Here is a 23,039-nt window from a genome sequence, read left to right as displayed (position 1 = left end):
TATATGTTATATTTGGGCAACAGAAAAAGGAGTGAAGAAAATAAAAGACAATCCTAGTTATTTGTGTAAATGCATTAAGAACTAGAGCAGACTTGTTTGGTAGAATTTTATAGCACTGAATCTCAAAAAAAAAAAAAGAAGACTTACCAGAGTGCCATGTGAATACGTTATGGATGGATTGATTAGGATCTGAGCTGGGTTTGTTTTTATTATCAATCATTACTACTTCTCTGAGAAATGGAAACTTTTTACAGCACTCGTGAAAGCAGACATATACCAGCCAAATAATTATCACAGTGGTGGAAATTGTTGGAAATGCAATGTCCAATTTCATATGAAATCAAAGTGAGAGTGTTTTTTGGCCTGGACTGCTAACACTTTCTGTAACCGTAAAATCTGGCTGCAATAGGGCAACACAATACTGGTGAGAAAACACTGGGATTATTACCACTTTAAAAAAAAAAAGAAGAAGAAGAAGCCAAAGGAATATAACGGATGCATGTAAAACAGTGACAGTTTACTCCGGTAGTAAATAAAGACCTGTAGTTATTCTGGGCTTGGAGGTAGCCTGGGGGGAGGAGGGGAGCTGTCTGTGCCTCCTATGTTTATACCCTCAGGCACTGTCAGGCCTCCCCTGGCAAGAGAGCAGGGGCCTGGGCAGGGTGAGCTGTGCTGGGCCCTGCCCGGTGGCCTCACACCCGCCTTGGAGATACTTCTCTGCTTGGCGGGGTGTGTGTGTGTGTGTGTGTGTGTGTGTGTGTGTGTGTGTGTGTGTGTGTGTGTGTGTGTGTGTGTGTGACACCAAGAGGCCTTGTGGCACGTGTCCAAGGGAATACCTGCTCCCACACCCACTGTGAAAGCTTAAAATGCATCACCTTTAGGAGGGGGACTCAATCTAGAGTTCTCGAAAGGAACCCCCTCCTTCACAACCCTTGTCTTCTGGCCTCTCTCTCTCTCTTTCTTGGCCGATGCTGTTAATGGTTTATTTCCATGAGGGACTCTGAGAGGAACTTGACTTTCAAATATGAAGTTTGTTTTCCCTCCTTGGATTTCTTTTCTAAGAAAAGAGAGCACACATATATATTCTCGGTGCAGGGTCATTATGTCCTTGGGTCTAAATGCCTTAAAAAGATGCACGCCACAGACACAACCGACATCTAGGAGTTTGACATTGACCCAGCCAACAGGATTTTAAAAGATACCTATTTTTCCTGTTTGAATGTGTAATTTTCCCTTTCAGTCTTGTTATAATTTTTCCCTTTAATTTACTTGTGAAAGAAAACATGGGCCCCGCTCCAGTTCAGAGCCCTTCTTTGGTGTGTGTCCTGCCTAGCGCCTGTCTTCTCTCTCTAGAATGGTGTCCATTTACAGTAAGTAATTAATAGTGGGGTTGAGCTTGGCAAAATAGCTCACTTGGGTAGTGCACTGATTTGCCACATTTGCTGCAGGCCAGCTTCAAACCAAGCTACCCTTCATTTCTCTCCCTCTCCCCCTCCCCCCTCCCTCTCTCCCTCTCTCCCTTTCCCCCTCTCCCCCTCCCTCCCCTTCCCCCTCCCCTCCCTCCCCTTCCCTCTCCCCTCCCCTTTCCCTCTCTCCCTCTCTCCCTCTCCCCCTCCCCTCCCTCCCCTTCCCCCTCCCCTCCCCTCTCCCCCTCCCCTCCGTCCCCTCCCCTCTCCCCCTCCCCTCCATCCCCTTCCCCCTCCCCTCCCCTCTCCCTCCCCCTCTCCCCCTCCCCCTCCCCCTCCCTCCTCTTACCCCTCCCCTCCCCCTCCCCCCTCTCCCTCTCTCCCCCTCCCCCTCTCCCTCTCTCCCCCTCCCCCTCCCCCTCCCCCTCCCCCTCCCCCTCTCCCTCCCCCTCCCCCTCCCCCTCCCCCTCCCCCTCCCCCTCTCCCTCTCCCTCTCCCTCTCCCTCTCCCTCTCCCTCTCCCTCTCCCTCTCCCTCTCCCTCTCCCTCTCCCTCTCCCTCTCCCTCTCCCTCTCCCTCTCCCTCGCTGTCTGTCTTCCTCTCTGAAAAGTTTGGTCCAGAGCTGTGAAGCAACAAAATAACAACAGTAAAAGTTGTGCTGCTTTAACAGTCTGATGGATTCCTAGGTCTTTTCTTTGGTTGAGCACCATACTCTTAATTATATTTCTAAAAACAATGTGACTTTGCCTCTTCAGTGTTGTTGCTGGGTCTTTGCTTGAGTCAGTAATGTTTTTAGAGAGCAAAGCTGCCTTCATTTGCAGGGACTTAACCCCCCCTTTTTTTTTCTCTCCAGGAGTCAGATGAAAGGTTATATTATCTCTCTCCAAACTTCAAACAAGTGACTTGGGCCTGTGTAATACATAACTGTGTTCTGATGGTTTTACTCCTGTCTTGGCAAATCTGGTAGCACGTTCGTCTGTAGTGTTGCCATTTGCATAAGCTGTACTTCAGGGCACATTCATGCATTATTGCAGGGTTCTGCTAGAACCTGTGGAAAATTTGAGTTTTTCCTTCTTGCTCTACCTACAGGGAGTTTGCCGGGCTAGTTAGCTGCAACTACATCAGCCGTGATCAAAATCAAAGTCCGTGCATTCTATGCTGTGTGGCAACAAACAGTAGGCCAAGACAGCTCCATCTGTTTTTGCCTAGTCCTGAGTATCTGCCATGGGGTTTCCAGTCAGGGGGAAGCTCTGTGGACACTGTCAGGGCTCCTATGACAGGGGGCCCTGAGGGTTCAGACCAGCCTGCTCTCTTTGCCCTCAGGAACACAGAGGCCACTCTTCTACTTCAGGGTAGCTTTTCCTATAAACCTTTGCAACAAAGAACTTCTTTCTTTGCCATTCTCTTTCTTTCCATAGCAAGCTGGTGCCAATTGTATGCAGTACCCTGTTTCCTATTATACATTCCTGCTTCTTGGGGAGTTAGTTATGTCTGCCCACCCCCCCCCCCCATTTTCCTCCAGCCTCTAACAGGTCGTTGCATTTACTAGACTAGAAAGGAATTGGTTGGGGCTACTTTGGGAGAGGAAGGAACAAACATTTTGACCAATTGTAACAAGCGCACCACTGCTGAGAACTGAACACAAATTCTCTGGGCAGCCTCCCCACCCCCGGGAGTATTCTGACTCAGGAAATCTGAAATTATTAGCAAGAGACTGAAACTACAGTTTAAATCCTTCTGTTTTATTCAGCTAGTCCTGAGGTGAAATCACTTACCCATGTCCCCACATCTCCTCGGTTGGCATTCAGTGGGAAGGAAGTGAAACCAAAAAATAATAAAATTATCATCCTCATAACAATAACAATAAACAGTTCCTCTGATAGAACAAATGTTTTTATAATTGCAGACACATTTCCACAGCTGCCATCTAAGCCAAATTCTATTTTTACTTCCAGTAGACAAATAACAGTTGTTCCCACATTGAAGTCTACACATGACTTTTTTTTTTAAATACACACATAGAATTCTACCACAACTTAATCCCTCTAGACACACACACACACACACACACACACACACACACAGACGCATACGGGGGGGGGGTTATTATTAGTACTCTCTGCACTGTGGAATGGTTCATATTCCAGTCTGTTTCCGGCTTACTGGACAAGTCTACTCTTACGACAATGTGGGAGGTAGCTAGAATGTCAGACAGTGTGAAGATCTGCATCTGGGCCTAGTGGTCTCCACTTACAGAGCCAGAGGCAGCTGCATGAGTCAGTGGGAAGAAATACTGAGTCATTTGCAAGAAAATTATGAAAAAAAAAAATTGGACAAGACTGGGTGGTGAGCAGTACAAGATCCTTGACACTATTTTGAAGCAGATACTTCCTGACTTCTGGCGCCGGGAGGAGGGGCAGAATGTTCTCTCCAATTTCTTGTGAGCCCTTCTGTTTTCAAAACAATGAAAGCGTGCCTGTGGAAGAAATATCTTCTACACACTTGATACCATGGAGTCATAGTAACAGGCGATACCTTTTTTTTTATTATTGCTCTTTTTTATTATTATTTAGCAAAGTTTCTTCTACTGTAAATTATTCCCAGTGTCACGCTCCCTGTTTCTAAGTCACCCATGCCATTTGTCTCTTGTAGAGTAATCTAGAAGAGTTCCTTCAATAATTCAAACAATCTTTACTCACATCTGCCTTTTGCTCTTCTCATCTGAGCCTGTCTAGTACACATCTTGGACAATCTTTTGTAAAGCAGTGCCTTGCTTTTCTTATATCTGTCCATCCCTTTCAGATCCCATAGCATTTTAAATTCTGCTCTCTTATTATGCTTTCGTTTCTGTGTGTCCTTATAATTTGTGTTCATTTTTCTCCCTCCACAAGTAACTTAAAGCGTCCCTGGGGCATATACTATAGCAAATTGCAACCCTTTCTGCACCCAACGACTTAATGGCTTGCCAGATATGTTTCATTACATGTTACAAAACAGATAAGGTGACATTCAGTTACATATTTTTATGTATCTCACTGGCCTTTCCAGGAAACCATTTCCAAGTCTAGATTGCAAGAGTTATGCATTTCACTCCCTTTAGTACTTGGCCAAAAGTAGATATTTACAATGAATGTACAAGTGAGGGAGTTGGGGGGGGGGGGTATCACAGTGGGTTATACAACAGACTTTCATGCCTGAGATACAAAAACCAGGGCTGAGTACTGATCTGATAAAACAGATCAAGCAGTCAATAAATGGAGATGATCACTTGATCACTGTGGGTGAGAATTTGCATTGAGTGCATGGTAACTTCCTACTGTTAGTCATTGACAGGGCATGTAGTAGTTCTTAGATGCTACCCAGATGAATTATCAGGTATCACCTAATTTAATTGTTTTGCCTTCCTTCTGATTTAGAGACAGACAGTCAGCCCCATTTAGAGGCAGGAAAATTTGAACTCAATAAGGTAAGTGTTTCTCCCACGTTCACATTTTTGAAAATGGAGAGAGCTGGAATTTCTTCCATGTTCACTGACTATAAGAGTAATTCATTCATTCAAAGAAGCCTAAAATGTACCGGCTGATTGTGACAACATTTATGTTTTTATTAAGTTAGTTTTAGTTTGGGGGCTAAATCCATGTTCTTCACTGTCGACAAGGTTATGTCTGGATTGAAGAAAAGTCCGTTTGCTCACACATTTTTCCCACTCAACTTTGACTGTCGGCACCTGCTACCGGCGCCTGAAAGAAGGAAGATGTGTGTGTGTGTGTGTGTGTGTGTGTTGGGTTTTTTGGTTTTTTGGGTTTTTTTTTTTTTGGCCTCTGTTGTAGAAATGCTAGTATTAACATAGAATTTACATCCAGCAACATGTATTCTTTTATTATACTCACAGGGCGCAGTTCTGTGAGTGCCGAGAATTGCATATGTAACCCCGAAAAGAAAGAAGTTTCACGTTAGTTCTGTCATTTCCCAGGTTCCCCTAGCTGAGTGGAAGCCTTGTCCTCTACACATCACTAGCCACTGGGCACCACGGGCTGCTTTCTGCCCTACGCCTTCGCATTTCAAAATAGAATGATGTGATAGATGGCCCTTGGAGTCTGACTTCTTTCACTTGCAGTACTTTACATTTTATCTGTGTTGCGTTATGTCTTAGTAGTGTGTTCTTTTTTGCTGTTCACGAATAGTTTATTCATTCACCAGGTGAAGGTCAACTGGGAGCTTTCCCGTTTTGTTGACTATGCATAAAGCTAGCATAAACATTTGCAAACTGGATATTTTAAGAATGTGACTTTTTATCTCAGTGTAATACTAGGAATGAGATTAATATATATATATATATATATATATATTAATTACAATATAAAGGGGTCAGATGGTGGTACCTGGTTGAGTGCACATGTTTCATTGCACAAAGACCTGGGTTCGAGCCGCTGGCCCCACCTACAGGGGAAAAGCTTTGCAATGGTGAAGCATTGCTGCAGGTCTCTCCCCCCCTTTTTATTTCTGGCCGTTTCTATCCAATAAATAAATAAAGATAATTAAAGAAATTAAAACAAGTGGTACGGGAGGTGACGCAGTGGATAAAGCATTGGACTCTCAAGCATGAGGTCCTGAGATCGATCCCCAGCAGCACATGTACTAGAGTGATATCTGATTCTTTCTCTCTCTGCTCCTATCTTTCTCATTAATAAATAAATAAAATCTTAAAAAAAGAAATTAAAACAACAACAACAAAATTAGTAGTAACTAAGAGTGAGATTGCTAGTAATATGAATTAGGTTTTGAAAAGAATCAAAGTCTTTTCCAAAGTGGCTAAAATGTATTTTTTTTTTAAACTTTATTTATTCCCTTTTGTTGCCCTTTTTTTTTAAATATTTATTTTATTTATTTATTCCCTTTTGTTGCCCTTGTTGTTTTATTGTTGTAGTTATTATTGTTGTTGTCGTCGTTGGATAGGACAGAGAGAAATGGAGAGAGGAGGGGAAGACAGAGAGGAGGAGAGAAAGATAGACACCTGCAGACCTGCTTCACCGCCTGTGAAGCGACTCCCCTGCAGGTGGGGAGCCGGGGTTCGAACCGGGATCCTTATGCCGGTCCTTGTGCTTTGCGCCACCTGCGCTTAACCCGCTGCGCTACAGTCCGACTCCCAAAATGTATTTTTTTATTGAACAATTTGCATTTCCACTGGAAATGTGTACTTCCAAAGCCTTGCTATTATTTGGTATTATTATCTTAATCTCTTCATCTTTCTCAGAAACTGATCATATATGTGTCAGTCAGGTTTTGGACTCAGTAGGTAGGTAGGCAGGTCAAGAATGTAATGTTTTAGATGTTGGGAATGCCAGAAAGCTCTGTTACAATTCATGGACACTGCCATTGTGGTGTATAAACAGCACAGAGAGGAGTGAGTGTGACTGGTGAAATAAAATTTTACTTAGAAACGTAAGCTGCAGATTTGTACCAACAGTTCTTGTTGACTCCTGTTCTGTGCTCTTGTATTTAACTGTCGGTGTTTTATGCTAACATACTCCATTCAGGGAGTCTTAAAAGGTATGAAGTTACTTGGAGTGAATCTTAACTTGCCTTTTTCCAAAGTATCTCCACATCGAAAGAAAAAATTCAAGGGAACCAGGCCATGGTGCACCAGGTTAAGCGCACACTGCAGGGTCCCCTTGAATTTCTTCTCTAGATGTGGAAATAATTTGGGAAAGACAGTCCTGTGTGGTGGTGAAGCAGGTCTGTAGGTGTCTCTCTTTCTCTTTCTTTGTCTCCCCCTTCTCTCTCAATTTCTTCTGTCCTATCCAATAAAAATGAAGAATGCTTGTCAAAAGTAGTGGATTTGTAGTTCAGGCACCTAGCCTCAGTGATAACCCTGGAGGCAAAAAAAAAAAAAAAAAATTGAGTATAATCACCTGAAGTTTCTCTGCAAACAGGAAACACTGATTTAAGGACCACATAAAACAAGGTCACCCATCTCGCTTCATCTTTTTCTAAGTATGTTCAGCTTGGTCCTGGGGGTGAGTGAAATTCTCAAATGAACTTGGAGGTTATCCATGTAGAACTTATTCCAATATCAGTTCCACTTAGGCGTGAAGAAAATATGTGAATTTGTAAGAACTGCCTATGCAGTTTCAAAAGAAATAGATGTCCTAAGGACTATCCTTACCTACACATACCATTTGGGAATACGTAAGCAGATGTTAAACTTGTCTTGCATCAGGACTGTGAATCTCAGTAGTGACAAAGTGTCAAGTTCCTTCCACAGGAGGAGTGGGCCTGTGATCACCCGTCAGACATTTTCCAGATGTTTCCCCTAGCCTGCCATTATCACCTTCATTTCTACCAGGTTATATTTCTCTTCACTCACCCCTCAATTTCTTATAACTAGAAAACCCATTACCTAAAATTTCAGCATTTTAATTTATCTTCAACCTATTCTATTTATTTTTTTAAAATGTGTAAAATGTAGAATTGTACAAAGTCTCCTTGCCTGCTGTGAATGGGATTGGAGAGAGGTATTTCTAATCCTATCCCCCACCCCCACCTTTCCCACCTCAGGGAAAAGTTCATAAAGCCCTATGGATTTGAGATCAGTACTTATCTGCTAGTCTTTTCCTTTTTGTCTTTCTCTTCCTAATCCCTTCCTTCCCAGATAATGCAAGTTTGGATTCTATGAAGCTGTTTCATAGAGTTCTAAGTGGTGGTTAAAGGAAGATACATCTGATGGGAGTTTGTCAGTCTTCAAAAATGAATGCGTTAATCCAGATAAACACTGACCGTCCTCCAGAAAGACTTTGAAACACTGGACTTTCCAATTCATGCACACATCAGACTACTCAGTACCATAGGAAGTAAAGTACAGGTATCAATATTACTCACCGCTAGAGAAGAGCAGGGTTATACTAGCATTCTTGCTTTATATGCACATAAAATCTATAAAACTTATTCAAACTGGGAGTCGGGCGGTAGCGCAGTGGGTTAAGTGCATGTGGTGTAAAGCACAAGGATAGATATAAGGATCCCCGTTCGAGCCCCTGGCTCCCCACCTGCAGGGGAGTCGCTTCACAGGCGGTGAAGCAGGTCTGCAGGTGTCTGTCTTTCTCTCCCCCTCTCTGTCTTCCCCTCCTCTCTCCATTTCTCTCTGTCCTATCCAACAACGACGACATCAATAACAACTACAACAATAAAACAACAAGGGCAACAAAAGGGAATGAATATTTTTAAAAATCTATAAAACTTACTCAAATTAAAAGAGATAGAATTAAAGAGAGGAGGTTAATGTAATCACACATTCAGTTGAGCCTTCAACTTTCCATACTTGGTGGAAAGCATTTGCATGATTCAGAAGTCCCTTGATTAAATCCCAACTCAGTGATTAGTATTGTTGACCTTATGATCTCAGAATAGAAAAAGCTTCTGAGCAGCTGACACACATTTGACATAAACCCTGCAACTAATTATATTGACATATCTGGGCAAAGACAAACTTAGAAATAGTGTGGTCAAATTGATGTAATCTGACACCCAGTGTAACTCCCATGATTGTTGACCCTTGGCCAAACTTCTCACAACTGGGATTTACCCCTACCTATTTTAGCCAAAATAAATATTTTCTATCATTTCTTCAAGTCAAAGATATTTTTGAACCTTGATATGGTTCTCCCAGTGGAGTGCACACCTTACTATGTGCAGTGTCTAGGGTTTGAGCTCCGGACCCCCACATGGGAGCATCATTCAAAGAGGAATATTCACAGTCAGTGGAGTTCTGTTGTGGTAACTTTCCTTCTTTTCTCTTTCTTTCTTTCCCTCCTATTTCATTCCCTCTCTGTCTCTTACTCTCTATCTGAAGAAAAAGAGTCAGGGAATCTGCTTAGGGGGAGGGCGGTAGTGCTACTTGTTGAATGTACGTGTTAACTATGCACAAGGGCCTTGGTTCAAGCCCCTAGTCTCCACCTATAGGTTACGGTTCACAGGTGGTGAAGCAGTGCTGCAGGTGTCTCCTTTCTCTCTCCTTCTCTATCTTTCATTTCTATCTCAGTTTCTCTCTGTATCTGTCCAATAAATGAATTAAATAAATTTTAAAAAGAAAACTGTCTATTCATATCTTAATCAGAGAGAGAGGGAGAGAAGAGTCTTCTTATAGCTGTGGAATAATGTAGGTGTGAAGCCTCAGCAAAGCCCTGATAGCAAAAGTAAAATAAGATAAAATAAAAAACATTCTAGTTTCCGATTTTCTTCTGTCACCTTCTCGTATGCCCAAGTCTGTTTATTCAAATCACCTTAGTCACTATTTGGGTTTTATTCAAAATCTGTACTTCCTTATATGCTTGGTCAGACTATTACTTCTTCTTGAAGGCTTATCACATGGATTATCTTCTGCTGTTTTCTCTCTTTTTTTTCCTAATTAATGATGATTTATTTGTGTAGATCTCTTTGCTCCAGTTATTTTCCATGAAATTACTATATGCTCCATCCTCCCTTCTCCATTTCAGGTTCCATTAGCCTTCAAGGTTTCTTGAAGTCCCATTCTTCATGAAATAGGTACATTGATCGATCTCTGGGTACTTTTTATGTCTTCTTATTGGATATCTTAATTACATTCAGTTTCCTTCACTAGATAGATATCTAAATAAAATCTAAGTCAAAATATCTAAATAGTCATTTCATATAATTCATCAGAGCTCCATAAGCTCCCTCCTGGTTGGCTTATTTCATCACGATATTCTCTGATATTAAGGCCGATCAGCTCAGACTGCCAGCGAGGTTCATTTGCGAAAGTCATCATTCAGATTATATAACAAAACCAGTAAGCACACATCTGCTGAAATTGGCAGTCTCATATTAGCTGACTCATGCAGATAGAGGGACAAACTACAGGTTAAGGCATTCATTTTCTGACTGGATTGGAATCACATGATGTTCCTACTCTTGCCACATGCGTCTCGGAGAATGCCAGCTTTTAGGTCAGTGGATGTTTCCAAGAAGAACACAGGGTCAAAGATAAGCTGGCCATTTCTCAAAATGTGTTAAGTATAAAACACAGTACACATTGATGAATGGGTTATATTAGGTCAGACTAATCTTTGGCATATAAATTTCTTTTTGCTTTTTTGCCAAATGAGTCAGTTAAGATGAAAGTCTTAATTTTTTTTCCAGCAGATAGATATCATTGCTGCAAAGAAAAATAGCTTTTGCTTTGCTGAAATGTATGATCATAAATAGCAGATTAATAAATCAATTCATGCTGTTATATCTAAGCACAAATATTAAAATGAAAATCAAAAATTACTTCTCCCTAGTATATAATTTTAACTATTATATTTCACTTGTATTGTGTATGGTATTATTTGTATAAAAAGAAATTTGTGAGCATACTCATTTTAGAAAATATAAAGTCTTTGCAATTGAGCCTAAAATGCCAGGGCTGGAAATCCTTTAATCTCTATGCCAAGTTGAGGCAGTTTACAAACAGGTGTCAAAGCATATCACCTCATCTTAATTACATGGTAAACTGTAATCTGAAAGCCTCTCAGTAACCTACAAAGAATACAGTTGACACAAAGAGCACTTCATAGCAGTTTATAAGGTCTTGTACATGGAACAAGAAAAATGTAGGGATAAATTGAAGAGAAATATCATAAGATATAATTGGAATAATTAGGTGTCTTGATAAAGCAACAATTACAATAAAAATAGAACCTTTCTAAATAGACAAATTGACAGACCATTTGTGAATGCCCTCCAATGACAGTGGGCTCTGAACCCAGGCTTCCTGGAATATAGCCCAGCTACATCCAGAGAGTCATGGCCAGCAAATTTAAATGATTCATTTATCAATTGTAAAATGGAAATAGTTCCCATACCTTCTGAATAGACTTACATGAGAATTAAGTGGGTTAATTCATGTAAAACTTTCTAAAAAGTCCCTATAATTCTCTTAAATTTAGTATCAACATTTGCTATTATAAACATCACTGACTGTAGAAAATTATATTAGAATATTATAAAATATCATCTTTGGTGTTCCAGGAGGTGGCTTAGTAGATAAAGCTCTAGACTCTCAAACATGAGGTTCTGAGTTCAATCCCAGGCAGCACGTATACCAGAGTGATGCCTGTTTCTCTCTCTTTCTCTCCTCCTGTCTTTCTCATTAATAAATAAATAAAATATATATTTTTTAAAAAAACAACATCTTTGGTCACTCTTGTCCTTGTGCTGTGTTCTCAGGGGAAAGTCCATCCACAGTTTTGAACAGAGAAAACTATGTTTTCATCATCAAATCCCTTAACTGAAATGCTGGGTCAGTGCCATCCATGGTGCTTAATGTGGTGACCAGTCACTGTTCTCTTGTTGTTTTCACAATTCTCTTTCAAAGAGAATTCAAATTTTGCTCATTTTTAATATTTACCTTAGTGTGCACTTGGGAGACTGTTGGTGATTTTGGGAGCTTCTTGGATTGACATGAGTATGTCTTTCCCCAGATTATGGAAACAATGTCATTTTTTATTTGAATAAGATTGTGTTCTTTCTCTTGCTCTTGTCTTTATAGAACTTTCATAAAACGCACATTGCTCAATTTGAGGGTCCAATAAATGAATAAATAAGTTTTAAAAAGAAAACTGCCTATTCATATTCTTCTACAGAGTTTTTTTTTAATTGTCTTCCCTTTTCCCATTCACTTTCTCTATTGTACTCTTACTGATTTATTTTCAGTGAATCCTCTTTGTGCTTGCTGATTCTTTCTTCTATTTAATTTGGTTTGCTGTTAAACTCCTCTAAGGATGGTCTCAGCTAAATATTCTCTACCCCTCTAATTTCTGTTTAACGTTTTTCTGTATGTTGATTTTTTTTTTTTGCTTTGTTCATTATTTTCTAGATTTCAGTGTACATATTTTTCATATTTTTAATTCTCTGGTTTTAATTACACACACACACACAATTTATTGTGTTACTTTGTAGCATTCTCTTTCCATTTCTTCACTTTTGTTGACTCTATGTTTGTGTCTGTGCATTAATCTTAGTTCATGTGGACTGTAAATGACCCTCAGCAATCAGCACGAGTAAGTATTCTACCCAAGAGCATCTACCATGTTTTCCTCTATCAAGGAGAAGCACGAAGCAATAGTTTTTGTTCCGGACAGTCTATGTTGAGTAAGGAGAGTGAGTGAGCTATTGACATCTACCAGACCTCTATTTCTGTCTGCTTTAGGTTGTTAAACTGTTAGTAAGTGGTTAGACTGTTAGTAAGCTGTTAGACTTCTAGACTCTCTCAGACTCAGCTGAAATCCAGAATTAGGAGTAATGAGTTCAGTTCTTTGGTAAGGCCCCATGGAAACATTGGCTCACCACATGTGTAGACCAACCACCTCCTCCTCTTATATAAGCCAGGAATTAGTGGGTTTTATTTGAATTTTGTGGCATTGTGCCAGAGGCAGAGGCTTGTTTGTGAAGGTGTCATGAATCCCCTTTCCTGCTATTTTTGTGGCTTCATTGTCACCTGGACCACAGGAGACTTTCATCTGGTGTCTGTATTTATTTATTTTATTTAAGAAAGGAGACATTAACAAAACCATAGGATAAGAGGGGTACAGTTCCACACAATTCCCACCACCCAATCTCCATATCCCATCCCCTCCCCTGATAGCTTTCCCATTCTCTATCCCTCTGGGGATATAGACCCAGGGTTGTTGTGGGTTGCAGAAGGTGGAAGGTCTGGCGTCTGTAATTGCTTCCCTGCAGAACATGGGCGTTGACTGGTCGATCCATGCTCCCAGCCTGCCTCTCTCTTTCCATAGTAGGGTGGGTAGGGTGGGTCTCTGGGGAAGCGGAGCTCCAGGACACATTGGTGGGGTCATCTGTCCAGGGAAGTCTGGTCGGCATCGTGCTGGCATCCGGAACCTGGTGGCTGAAAAGAGAGTTAACATACAAAGCCAAACAAATTGTTGAACGACCATGGACCTAAAGACTGGAATAGTACAGATGAAGTGTTGGGGTGGGGGGTATTCCCTGCAGACTCTTGTGTACTTCAGCTTTCAGGTATATATTTTTCCCTAGCTTATGGGCACATGTGAACATATACTCTATCTCTGGGGACCTGGTCTATATCTAGGTTTGGGGACTTTATTGGGGAGTGGAACACCTGGAATGGAATTAGAGAGTACTATGGAAGGAAAGGTCTCACCCGAGTGATGAAGCTGAAGGGTTGTCATTCCACACCTGAAGTCTCTGGACACAGTCTGAAGTGAAGCATGCTGGGGTGGCACTCGTTGCGTTGATTGGGTTGCGATCCGCGGATATAATATTATTTTATTTGGATTGAGAGAAGCATGCAGATGGTGTCTATATTTAATCCTTGTTTAGCTGCATTTGTGGAGAAAAGAATGGTTCAGGTCTTCTTATCTTTCCGTTTTTCTATGTGACTCTAACACCTCTTTTAAATTTTTTAAATATTGAGTGGCCATTTGCTTAAATATCCACTAGATCAGATCTCTCTTGTGTGTAATGTCGTAATGTCACTGCCTAGTTAGTGACCTTTCTTTTTACAATAATTGATCTTCTCAGAGTCTATTAAGGTTCATCTGAATAGGAAGCTTGTGTCACAGTAGCTAACTTGTATCTTGCCACTACTGACTTCTGCCGTATGTGTGGACATTCTGTATTTCGGTATGTTCTTCCTGCTTACGACCTGCTCAGGAATTCACTTCTGTTCTGTTTTGTTTTGCTTATAGAATGGTTTCTAATTCCAGCAGTATTAGGATTACAGAGTTTATTCCTTGAAGCTCCCTTTGTATTACACAAATTGCTCTGTATCGGTTCCTGGTGATTTGCAAAACATAACGACACCATGCTTCCAGTAGTTAAGCTCCCCCTCCACCCCAAATCCTACAATCAGAGGCATCTATGTTATTAACACGTGTCTTTGGAGAGAGGACAGAAGGGGGTGTTCAGGCTACTATATATATGCACAGGGTTGGCAGGAAGATAAAAGTGCAAAGTGAAAGATCCCTAAAGGCTTTGATAAGTTATGGCTAGAAGGCTTGGCAAGATGGGACAGTTTTGAGAATTAGATTGTGTGTGTGTGCGTATGTGCCTGTGCATGCATGTGTGTGTGTGTGTGTGTATAAATAGCAGACTCTGAATTGCTTCTGAAGCTTCTTGAGGAAGGAGTTCTATGCTATCTCAGTTGAATTTTTAGTGACCACAGTTCTGAATGAATTCATGCTCTGGCCAGGTGACCAAATTTTGGCTGAAATTGTTGACAAAGCTACCTTAAAATGGGTATGAAATGCTTCAAAGACAGCAAACTGAAATCCGTTCATACTTTCACATTTTGAGCACCATCTAAGGAGTTTATCAATTCATCATGGCAACGTAAGGAACAAACACTGTGTCAGTTTAAATGGGGCAGAACATAGAGTGTGGGCAGTGTGACTCAGTGAGAAAGAAAGTTTGACAACTCAAAACCACAGCTAGAGGAGAAAAATAACTTTGAGGTTAAAAATGGATGAACTCTGACTAGTGCCAACCAGAAGACAATCAAGACAAATGGCTTTGAAACAAGCCCAGGAGCTGTTAGCCTAGTCTCTGGCAGAAGGATACTCTTCAGTGATTCCCAAGGTCTCCCTAACCTTATATTTTATCACTTTGACACATGTTTATTTATTTATTTATTGGATAGAGAAAGCCAGAAATTGAAAAGAAGGGGGGAAAAGAAGAGAGACACACACACACACACACACACACACACACACACACACCTGCAACCCAGCTTCACCACTCACAAAGCTTTCCCCCTGCAGGTGGGGGCCAGGGACTTGAACCCAGATCCTTGTACACTGTAACATATGTGCTCACCACCACCCAGCCCCCTCATTTTGACATTTTTCTTACAAGGACACATGTATTTTGAAGGTCTCTTCATCTCTGATTTGCTACTTGTGTTTGTCTCTCATGGGGTAAAAACTTTTCTGAGTTGACGAGCCACTTGACTTTCCTCTCCATTTCAAAGGACATTTGGAAAAACATGGAGCTTATTAAAGCTAGAGGAAGACTTGTGGAGCAAGCATAACTGCATCTGCTTGTCATCTCACAGTATCATGTTTCTAGCACGATCTTAATTTACCATTTGGTGCTATCATGCAATAACATCAATTTATTTTTAACTTATTTGTCACTGTCAGAGCTTCCCCTCTCCAGATGGACTCTTTTCAGATAGAAAGAAAGAGGCACAGGGAGAGAGAGAAGGAAAGACACCTCAGCACCAATGCTTCTTCGACATGTTGGGGGCCAGGCTTGAATCAGGGTTGCAACACATGGCAGTGTAAAAAAAAAATTATTACATCTAGTTGCATATCCACCCAGACAGTCTTTGCTGATGCCCAGCATTTGAAAAGTTGATTAAAAATGCAAATAAAGACAACAGTGAGTTACCACTTTAAAAAAAAAAAGTTGATCAAAATATTACCATTTGAGGGGCCTGGTTGAGTGCACATGTTACAGTGCGCAAGGATCTCGGTTCGAGCTCCCCAGACCCCACCTGCAGGGGCATAGCTTCATAGATGGTGAATCAGGGCTGCAGGTGTCTCTCTGTCTCTCTTCCTTTCTATCAACCCTTTCTCTCTCGATTTCTGACTGCCTCTATCTAATAAATAAATATTATAGAAAATTAAAATATTACTATTTGAGTAAAATTAAATATTATTCCATCTGCAGGGGTATGTTTCACATGAAGTGAAGCAGGTCTACAGGTGTCTATTTCTCTCTCTCTCTCTCTCTGTCTCCCCCCCCAATCTCTCTCTCTGTCTTATCCAATAAAATGGAAAAAATGGCCGCAAGGAGCAGTGGATTTGCAGTGCCAACACCGAGCCCTAGTGATAACCCTGGGGGCAAAAAATAAATTAAAAAAAGGAATTTTCTTCTCAGCACTCTTCTCCAGCTTCCTTCATTTTCATGATATTTTTTGAATTAATGTGTTCATCTTTTTTTTTTCCAGACACAGAGATGATCTTTTACTTATGAAGGTAGAGACACATTCCCTATTTCTCCTTTCCCCTGTCCCTACCTTCTATTCCAACACATGAGGAGAGTGGCCTAATAACAGACAAAGTCAAGATGAGAATAAAATTTATTCTCCAAATGTCATTGACCACGCCCCATTATTTCACACTTCCCTATAAATGCCATTTTTATTATCAGTTGACTACTATGCAGAAGGAGAAGCAAACCAAAGTGATCAGTTTCCTGGATTTATATTGGTGAAAGAAAAGGAACAAGAGGCTGGTAGGATGATGAGGTCTGTACTTAACTGTCAAGTAATTGAGTCAGCAGATACATGTCAGCATTTTACAACTGGCAGGCGGCATGATAAGCCCAGCTTATGTTGAGTTTTATTTGACACTGGTAAAGTGGTACATGGCAGGTAAGTTTCAGGAGAGAGTGACAGCATATGGACAGAGACCAAATCTGTTTGTACGTGATTTCCTGGTGTCTCTTGTACAGTGTATGTTCACGTAATATCTGATGGGCAAATAACGACTCCAGGTTAGTCATAAGTGACTCTCCAAGAACTGGAGATGGAGTTTAGATACCTTGTGGAACTATTACAGCAAATAGATTCTGAGGGAGCAGAGAAAGTAGGTGTTTAAACCTAAAAACAAAACAGAAGACCCTAAGTTATGGGGGAGAGCAAAATCTCTAAATTCACGAGCACCTTCTTATGGTTCTCTTGGTCTTAGGAGAATGAAAAGGAACAACAAGAAGAAATGAATGGAATAGAATACAGAAACTCAGAGCAGGAGCCAAGTCAAAGACAATCACTTATACTGGGACCCAGAGGGAGAAGAGAGAGAAATGAGGGTGAGGAGAAGGTCAGAAAAGATCAGAAGATGGAGCATGTATACCCAAAATATTTTCAGCCGCAAAGCGTATGTCTACAAATGAAAGGAGTGTCTTGTGCCAACACCGTCTTGTGACAAAATGAGATTTGAGTCTGGTCGACTGAAAGAAATCAAGCACTTAACAGAGTGCACGGGAGTGATATTCAGCGTAAAGATTAAATTTAATCTATATTTTAATCTACCTTAGTACAAGAAATTGAGCAACACAAAACTCATTTTTCCCTAGTTAAAATATGCTTTAAAGGGATTAGTTGACAGGTCTCTACTTCAATCGATTAAAAAAAAAAAAAAAAACCTTTTAAAATTATGCCAGCACTCTTTGGACCACCACCCCTTCCCTTAAGTCTCTGCCATCCTATAGCAGAGCTCACTGCACTTCGGTTTGCTTTGGGCGAAGGTGACCCAGGTCTCAAGGTGCTGAGAAAAGCAGCCCTCCTGTCCCCACCCACCCCCCACACGTGCCTGTGCGTGATTGCTAGTTCAGCCATCCTGTGTGCTAGATTAACGGAGAGGCTTGGTTTTTAAAGCAAATGATTTCTTCAGACTGCCTAGTTCGTAATAATATTATTTGTCCCTGTGGGCTGCAATTCTAGGAATTTTAATCATAATCTCCTTTTCAAAGTAAGAATTTCTCTCAAGCCCCCCCCCCCTTTTTTTTTAGCAAACTCTTTATGTGAAATGCTTGGCAAGCAAAAACAAATCCCAAAGGCTGCTTAGAAAATAATAACAACAACAGCAAAACCTTTTAGACTTGCAATTAATGCTTTTCAATATTTCTAAGTACAAAGTGTACGCTTGGTGTGTGAGTATGTGAGCGTGTGTATGTGTGTGTATGTGTGTGTACACATACTTGTATTTCCAAGTCTCAAACTTGGTATGATCTTCAACAAAGAAATAACTCTCAGATCAGAAAGATGGTGGAGAAAACTCGAAACCACGGGAAAATGGTTAGCAAGCTTCTTCAATTTCAAATTCCCTTTCTCTGCAGTTTCTTCACTTTCTGTGATGTGACAGGAAGTATGCTATCACTTGGCCTCTCAGTGGATGTGTCCTTGCCTATACTCTGAATGACATAGCTCCTCAGTTTCTATAAGTTGATGAATTTTAGACGTTCACTGTTCCCGGAGTTGGGGACATGAGCTTATCTAGATAGCTTCACTTCACAGAGATTAATAGAGCAGCATCTATAAAGAAAGGGGATGATCACTGGGTCAGGCAGTAGCACAGTGGGTTAAGCACACATGGCGCGAAGAGCAAGGACCAGCTCAGGGATCCCGGTTCCAGCCCCCGGCGCCCCACCTGCAGAGAGGTCACTTCACAAGTGGTGAAGCAGGTCTGCTGGTGTCTGTCTTTCTCTCCCTCTCTCTGTCTTCCCCTCCTCTCTCTATTTTTCTCTGTCCTATCCAGCAACACTAGCAATAACAACAATGAGAAAAAAAGATGGCCTTCAGGAGCAGTGAATTCGTAGTGCAAGCACTGAGCCCCAGCAATGACCCTGGAGGCAAAGAAAAAAAAGGGGGGATGCTCACAGCACATTTGTACTATTTGCTTTTTTGTCTTATGGCTCACAGGCTAAGCATATGAGCCCTCACTCGTGCACGCATAACAGACCAGCCCACCCAGCCCCCTTCCACACAGAGAGGCAGTAAAAACCACTATACTCTAAAGATCTTGTGATGGGACAATGGAATTTCGTTTTGTTCACTGAGCACAAGTGCATTGGACTCACAGTAAACCAGTTCTTTGCCAAGAGATGCACATCTGTGGCTTACAGAGATTTCCCACACACCTACGGGGCTGTAAAGAGGAGTGAATTTGCAGCTGTAGTTGGACAGTACCTCTGTCCACACAGATGGCTAGAGAAGACGCCATAGACTGGCTCGATATAAATAACAAGCAGTTGTTGCATTTTCAAATGTTCAGAATGAAAGTTCCAGAATATTCTGGCAGGGGTCCCCTTCCCCTTCCTGTTTCTTAGGCTGTCATCTCCTTGTTGTCCCTTAAGTGACCAGGCGGTTCTCCCAGGCTTCTGTTATCAGGATGGCCTCCATCCTGTGACCCAGCTCTGGACCAAAGACCTCCCATCTCCTGAGGTCATGAGGGGGTACCATGAGGGGTAGCAATGGATGTATACTTTTTGAGGGGGGCACACACTTAATCCAAAGGAAAGTGTCACTGAGTGAGTGATCGTCTACCTCCTAGTGATGGTTTCCTCAGTGGACCACTCAGGGACCTTCTGGCGAAACCCCAAGGCCAGAAAAAGACAAAGAAAGAAAAAGCCCTGAGTGGACAGACCAGACTTACAACACACACACACACTCTCTCTAGCCATTGTCATCATACTCTGACCAGCAACCACCTTAACAACACCACACTCTCATTTATACAAAGGATAAACTCTACTTACAGTTTAATTTCTGGTTTTTTTCAAAAGTTTCATAATAATATTAATAAGATTTGCTAGTTTGGTGACAACACCACATGTTTCTCTCTCTCTCTCTCTCTCTATCTATCTCTATCTCTGGCTATATATTGCTAGCTAATTACCCCAAAGGGTATTTCATTATTATTCAACACTGGGGCTTCTTTCTTTCAAAGAGAAAAATAGACAAAGACAGAGAGACAGAGACAGAGGGAGAGAGATAAGCAGACATCACAGCACCAAAGTTTCCTTTGGTGAAGGAAAAGAGGACAAGAGGACAAGTGAGGACAAGAGTTGAATGTGGACTGCCCACCTGTCAAAGCCGATGCGTTATCCAGGTGAGCTGTTTGCCAGCCCTACTGTGTGATTCTACATAATAAGATGGCGTGTCAGGAATTCAACAGGACTCATCCAACTGACTTGTTTTTGTCTGCATTTGTCTGCAGGGCCTCACCTCTGGCCCTTCCTGGCATTCAGTGACTGGTCTGGGCTGCCCTTAAGAGATCTCGTAGTTTCCGTGCACAATCCTGGCACTGTGTCAGAGGGATCTGGACACCTGAGTTTTGCTGAGTTTCTCAACTTTTTCTCAGGGCCTTGCTCTATGGGAGACTCTGCAGCACGGAGTCAACATTCACAAGGTGGCTCAGGGATCTTAAATTTCAAGACAGAAAGCCTCCCTTGAAACATACATCTGACATTGTCACTGTCACTGCTACCACACACAATGGGTCAAAACTATGTCAGAGGAGCCGGGGTGGGGGGGTGGCAGGGAAGGACTAGAGAGCTAGACCCTGGTTTTTAATGAGATGGAACAACTTGAAACTGTCTTCCATCTTTGCTGCAAGTCAGGCCAGAGGACCACATAGGCACACATGAAAGCCCAAATCAAACTTAGAAAGCCAACAGCCTGATTTAATCCCACCAATAATAAAAGACCCAAACATCTGATCCTGCATGACCTCAGTGTTGAGATCAGAAGATGTCCACATTCCACTCATGAACTTCTGACTGTCATAGACAAGCACAACATTAAAAGCTAACACTTTGTTTTGTTTTGTTTTCTTACAAAAACACAAATGCCTTCAATCTTTGAATCTGCCTACCCTTCAGCATCCATTTCCCTCTTACTTTCCACTTGTAGCTATCATTGGCACAAGTTCTGCTTAGGAGCATCTCTTTTTGCGAAAGAGGAAGCTCTCGCTACCCGACATGTGCAAAGCTAGGATGAATTCTGACGGCAGAGAGAGAACTAGCTCAGAGAGGTGCAGGGATGTCCAGTGAGAGCGAAAAGATGCTCCAAGGAGCTACAACACAGAGGCATATCGATTCCTAAGTTAGTAAAAAGGAACTCTCATCATACCTTTGCTGTGTTTCTCTCTTCATCTTATGGGATGATTTGAAACTCAGAGAAGCTAATAGCATATTAAAAAATTAAGGGAATTTTGAATTTAGATACAAAAATATAGAGTCTTTTACAAGCTATACATTCAATTGCAACCCAATTTAATTCCTTTAATTGGGTCTGTCTTATTTATTTATTTTGCCACTAGGGTTATCACTGGACTTGGTGCTGTTTCTGCTGGCCGTTTGTCCTTCCTCCCCACTTTATTTATTTGATAGGACAGAGAGAAATTGAGTGTGTGTGTGTGTGAGAGAGAGAGAGAGAGACAGAGAGTCACCTGTAGTACTTGCTTTACCACTCAAGAAGCCCCCCCCCCCCGCAGGTGGGGGAGCAGAGGCTCAAACCCAGGTCCTTACACATAGGAATGTGTGTTCTCAACCAGGTGTACCACCACACCAACACTGCCTTTCTCTATTTTATAACAAATAGTTCCCTATGACATTTGTGTTCAGAGGAGGTTAGTAAGGTTAATCTTTTGTTTACATTCTTTTTTCTTTTTATTTATTTATTTACTTTTACTTAAGAAAGGATAAATTAACAAAATCACAGGATGGGGGGTACAACTCCACACAATTCCTGCCACCCAATCTCCATATCCCACCCCCTCCCCTGATAGCTTTTCCATTCTCTATCCCTCTGGGAGCATGGACCCAGGGCCATTCTGTGGGTTGCAGAAGATGGGAGATCTGGCTTCTGTAATTGCTTCCCCGCTGAACATGGGTGTTGATCCATACTCCCAGTCTGCCTCTCTCTTTCCCTAGTAGGGTGCGTATCTGGGGAAGTGGAGCTCCAGGACGCATTGGTGTGGTCTTCAGTCCAGGGAAGCCGTGATCAGCATCCTGATGGCATCTGGAACCTGGTGGCTGAAAAGAGAGTTAACATACAAAGCCAAACAAATTGTTGAAGAATCACAGACCCAAAGGTTGGAATAGTGGAGATGAAGTGTTGGGGAGGTACTCACTGCAAACTCTAGTGTACTTCTGCTTTCAGGTATATATTTGCCCTAGTTTATGGATACGTGTGAACATATGCGCTATTTCCTGGAACCTGGTCAATATCTAGGTTTTGGGACTTTGCTAGGAAGTGATCCACCTGGGATGGAATTAGAGAATCCTATGAAAGGAAAGGTCTCACCCGAGTAATGAAGCTGAAGGGTTGTCGTTCCACACCTGAAGTCTCTTTTGGTGCATGATGAATGAATTAGTCCTACGAGGGAGAAAGACATTCAAGGCAAATCTAGGCTTTTTCTCCCCAATAAAGAGCGTTGAAATTCTTGCCTTGGGTAATGACTATTTATTGATTACTTTAGAAGTTGGTCTGATAATTCTTTCTTACTGGAAAATCTGGATCATTGAATAATCAATTTGAGGGGCTGGTGGTGGCGCACCTGGTTGAGCACATATGTTACAGTGCACAAGGATCCAGGTTTGAGCACTGGTCCTCACCTGCAGGGGGAAAACTTCACGAGTGAACGAGTGGTGAAGCAGAGCTGCAGGTGTCTCTCTCTCTCTGTCTCCTTCCCTGTCTGTCACCTCCTTCCTTTTCAATTTCTGCCTGTCTCTATTGAATCAATAAAGATAATTTTAAAAATATGATCAATTTGATATTTTATAATTTGAAATTGTAAAATGGATCAGTAGAATAATACAGCAGTGTAATGACTAAGTAGGTATAAACAACTAGTTAGTCACAAATAATTAACCTGGGTCCTCAGACATGGTAAGAGTTGCACTTTACTGTGCAAGCTGTCTCCCACCCTCTTCAGTCATCCCTCTCCTTTTTTTAATTTAATTTAATTTATTTATTTATTTTATTTAACAAGAATACTGCTCATCTCCGGCTGAAGTTGATGCTGGGGACTGAACCTGGAACTTCCGAGTTACACAGATCTTTGTATCATCCCCGACTCTGCCA

The 23,039-nt window shown here is 41.6% G+C and overlaps 1 long non-coding RNA gene across 1 annotated transcript; it reads left to right on the top strand.

The window, feature by feature from the left end:
- The first annotated feature begins 3,621 nt into the window (after nt 1-3,621).
- Nucleotides 3,622-17,654, top strand: LOC132539036 (uncharacterized). Its single transcript, XR_009550344.1, has 2 exons — nt 3,622-3,751; nt 17,140-17,654. It is a non-coding gene; the product is annotated as an uncharacterized LOC132539036 (long non-coding RNA).
- The last annotated feature ends 5,385 nt before the right edge of the window (nt 17,655-23,039 follow it).

This window comes from Erinaceus europaeus, chromosome 6 (assembly GCF_950295315.1).
Source record: "Erinaceus europaeus chromosome 6, mEriEur2.1, whole genome shotgun sequence".
In the NCBI taxonomy this organism is placed as follows: domain Eukaryota; kingdom Metazoa; phylum Chordata; class Mammalia; order Eulipotyphla; family Erinaceidae; genus Erinaceus; species Erinaceus europaeus.
The sequence above is the reverse complement of the archived record's forward strand: the minus strand, read 5'-3'. Positions and strand labels throughout refer to the sequence as shown.